Here is a 4,692-nt window from a genome sequence, read left to right on the forward strand (position 1 = left end):
ACATTTGAGTGTATGAGGTATGTTACGTATGCGCTATATGAGATCGTGTATTGTTTCCTATGATGCCACAAATATAATCATCATTCGAGGATGAATGTCCCTAACGGGGAATGATGTGACACCCCGCCCATTTGAACATTAGAATTAACTCGTACTTTTGTAATAATACTAAGACTACCTACCATATTAGGAAGGATGTTATATGAGTTATTTTGATTGAACAAAGTTTGTATGTTAAGTTTTAAATTTAAGGAAATTGCGAAATAAAAGTCGGTAGAAGTTATTGTAAATGTCGTTAAGGAATTCTGTGTAATTTAGGGTCAGATGTCTCAGCAATTTTCTCATGATATATAAAGAGTTAGAAAACTCATGACCTATCAAATCGGAGGTCTATGAGTCTAGTTTTCAACATACTAAATTGTTCATCCATACGGCTTCAGAATTGAGAAATAGGCACGTTTTTGTGAGACTGCACAAGCGGACACCTCAAAGTGGGTCCCCCAGCTCCTAAGTCGATTATTCTTTAAATACATTTATCTCCTTCATTTTTTTCATTAGAACTGATCCACAAATCGAGAAAATAGGAACTCAAACTACTAAATCCTCCATGAGTGTGTATTCTTTCAACTCAGAAGTATAATAGAAGTTGTTTTACGTCGCAAGCTCATCGTTGTGGTATAATTTTCTTGTTGATTTAGGATCCAGTTGTTGTTGCTGCCAGGAGGCATAATCTTAGTATTATTATTTCAGACATTTTGATTGAGGTAATCTTATTTTTACAACCCTCTTTCGTAATTTCATATCCTAGTATCACTTTTATAGATTTTTTTGTCATGTGGTGGTGTTTTGATATTATGGTTATAGGCAGCCCCTTTGTCTTATTTGGTTTCACTGTTATTGTAGTTTATTGATGATATTAAGGTTCTAGAGGTTTTCGGGGTTGGTTTGATTCTTATTAGAGTTGTGTATGCTGGTTGTTGGATTGAACGGCGTGAAGTACGCCTAGTTATGTTACCTCGGAAGCTTGTCACTCCTTCGAGATGTTGTTGGAATGTCTTCAATAAATTTAGTTGTTGATTATCATTGTTTATGGACTCATTTTATTATTTAGAGTTGGTTGATCACGAGTGTGGAAATAGCGCCTTATTTATTAGTCATGACTCATTCTTGCTACGTTGTCAATTTTTGTGTTCTTTGCATTACTTTTGGTTGGGCAAGCTTAATAGAGACACCTTTTAGGCTTTGGTTGAAAGGTATGTGAAAGCTATTATTTCTCTTATGACATGATCCTAACAACCTAAGCCTTTTATGACCGGTGCATTATCATTATCTACCCTAGAACCTTATTTTATTGAATTAGCTACGACCATATAGAATAATGTCTATCGGCAACATTCTACTTCTTGTTAGTGGCCTAAAAAAGCATGTTATGATTATATTTTGATTAATTATGATTACTTGTTATTGTTGTGATGTTTTATCATCTAGTTGTCGACTATAAGCTTATTTTGGCCTCAGCAGACACTGACACTGCAGGGATCTTGAGCATACAAATTGATTCTTATATCGAGCCTACGGACTGGGTAGACCGTGCCTATGGGTTGGGTAGGTTGTACCTACGGAATATCGTATATGTATTGTACCACAGAGCCTCAGATTTGTGCTGATTCATGGCACACCTACGGGGCAGCATATATGTATTGTACCTTAGAGCCCCAAATTTGCGTTGATTCATGGCACTTGTACATTCAGACAGTTCATATCAGATAATCATTGTAATCTAGGTAAGGGGAATAATATGGGTATTTAGAGACTGTTGTTCTCGTTAGGACCTATATGGATCGTGTGTTGTTTATACCTACCGGGCTTATGAGGGCCAGATCAGTTTACTGCTTGTTACGTGCTTATATTCTCATGTTATAGGGAGTTAAGGAATTGTACTTCGATTTCACCCTTTTCGTTTTCATTCAGTACTTATACTTCAGTTTCAACTTTCATTTTACCTTACATGTTCGGTACATTATTTTGTACTATGCCCCTTGCCTAGGAGCGTTGCATTCATGCCTGCGGGTCCTAAGCGACGACAAGATAGACATGTCGAGTAGCACAGTCGCCTATGTAACAAATTGGTTAACTCTTTTTCTTCCGGGGGTTGCCAGAGTCCCAGAGGTTTGCTTGTTTTTCTTTTTAAAGAGTTTGGATATACATATATGTTACACCGTAAGTGCAGCCTACCCAAAGGTCTACCCGGCCTATAGGCCTGGTCTACCTGACTTATAGCTCGACATAAGAATCAATCTATATGTTCAAGAACCCTGCAGTGCCGGTGTCTGTTGAGGCCAATAAAAGCTCATAGGCGGCAGTGAGACATTAAAATATCACAACAATAATAAGGAATCATAATTAATCAAAACATAATCATTTCTAGACTACTAAGCCAGGAGTAGAGTGTCACCGATAAACTTTATATCATAAGGTGGTAGCCGACTCAATAAGATAAGGCTATTGGTAGATAATGATAATATAACACCATAACAAGCTTAGACCTTTAGGATCATGCTAAAAGAGAAATAACAGTCTTAATATACCTTTCAACCAAAGCCCAAAAGGTATCTCTATGAAGCTTGGCAAACTAAAAGTAATGCAATAATGCGAGAATCAACCAGGTTGCAAAAATGAGCCAGAACCAATTAATAAGGCGTTAAGGTCATAATTACGACCAAACCACTTTTAACTCAACAAACAAAGTCACAATATCAAAATAATCAATAGATGCTAACAACAATACAAGTCTATCAACATCTCACAAGCACGGGAAGCTCCCGAGAAAATATAACAAGGTGCATGTCACACTGTTCAATTAATAATCCTCCATACGCGACATCTAAAGCGGAGCACAAATATTCCATCCATTCATAACTTTAATAGGATCATATCCACATCTATACAGCTCAAAACTACACAATAAGGTTGCACGGAGCCACGACACTCAAACATTCCTCGTGGCTCAAAATTGATAAAATGACAAAAAAGTAAAAACACGAGGGAGGTGATTGGAGGAAACTTACCTTAACCAAAAATATTTCATTTGTCGAGCATAATAGCCTACCTCAAGGGTCCAACACCATACCAAATCCACAACATTAAGAAAAAACACCAAATCAGAGCCAAGATTGTAGGAGTCGATTTCAAACATCCAGCCATTATTTTCTAAGCAAAATAGGTGTATAACCTTACCTCAAAGTAGCTCAACCATATAGATAACTTAAAACCTAGTTTAAACACGAAAATCCTTCAACCACAACGAAAAACGATAAGAAATAACACAAAACAAAGCTTGCGATAAGGAGAACATTTCTTCTAACATGCAGGGATGGAGCTACAATGGTGTCAGGGTGTCCAACCGAACCCCCTTCATCGGAAAATTATACCGTATATATAAGTAAAATGGTACCCTAAATGACTACTTAATATATTTTGGACATGCTAAGCCCATCAAGCATGTATAGGCTAGTGGTTCTTGGGGCTGAAAAGTAGCGCGCAGGGGAGTGGGGGAGCGCAAGTTCGATCTTCACCAACAACATTTGTCCTTTATGCCATTTTTTATATTTTAAAAAGAGCTTTTTTTTAGTTACTTTCTAAATCTAAATAATAGTTAATAAATCTATTATTAGAAATAATTTAAAATTAATATTATTTGATTAAATAATCCTTAATTAAATACAACTTAAAAATTTAAGAAAATTTTTTTTAGAAGCCAATCAAAATTTTAATTGATTTGAATTTGACTTTTTTTAAAAAAGTAAAACTTATTTTTATTTAATTTAAGTTAATAAACAGCCCTGAAATTTTATATAAAACAACTAAAAGCAAAAAAGGCTTCATATATAATTCTTTTTTAAAAAACTTGTTTGATTATACTCTTTATTTTACATGTCTCGTTGTTACTGTTGTCGTCGCTTGAAGCATAAAAATGATGTCATTCTAAGTTGAATTTTCTCTTTTTTTTCTTCTGTCCGATCACGTTATATTAAACTAAATATACACATTAAAACCAAGTATTATGTAGTTTAACTTAATTTTTTTTGTACATTTGTTCATAAAAGAAATTTAATTATTAATATTACGTAGTTTGATTTTCAAATTTTTCAGTACACCCATTCGTCATTTTTTTTAGTTAATGTAATTCTTAGACACCCTTCGTAAAATTTATGGCTTCGCCACTGCGAACATGAGCCAATGAAGAATCAAGCTAGAAGGGGGTGTTTTCTTACCTCAAAGATCTTGGAGGACTCTTCTATGACTATTGGACGTTTTTCCTTTGAGAAAATGTGATGGTTATCCTTTTAAAAGTCCAAAAAACACTTTTTAAATCTGGATTAGGCGGGTTACCTATAGTTGGGCTCATTTTTGACACCCCTAGTTTTCATCTTTATTTAGTTATATATCTGTCAAAGTCGGCATGTAGATATTCTTTGGGCACTTGTATTATTCTATTCACTGCTTAATTCTACGATAAATCACGTATAATGTGAGTTTAATAAAATAGAGAAGAATAATTTTGAAAAACGTTACTTACAATTTTGTGCATATTAAGAGAGTGTTTGGATTGACTTAAAAGTTGGTCTAACATACTTTTAGGTCAGTTTTTTGGACTTTTGAAAGTGTTTGACAAATATAAAAATAACTTAA

This window comes from Solanum verrucosum, unplaced genomic scaffold (assembly GCF_900185275.1).
Source record: "Solanum verrucosum unplaced genomic scaffold, falcon-dt-bn FXZP01000267.1, whole genome shotgun sequence".
Taxonomy (NCBI): Eukaryota; Viridiplantae; Streptophyta; class Magnoliopsida; order Solanales; family Solanaceae; genus Solanum; species Solanum verrucosum.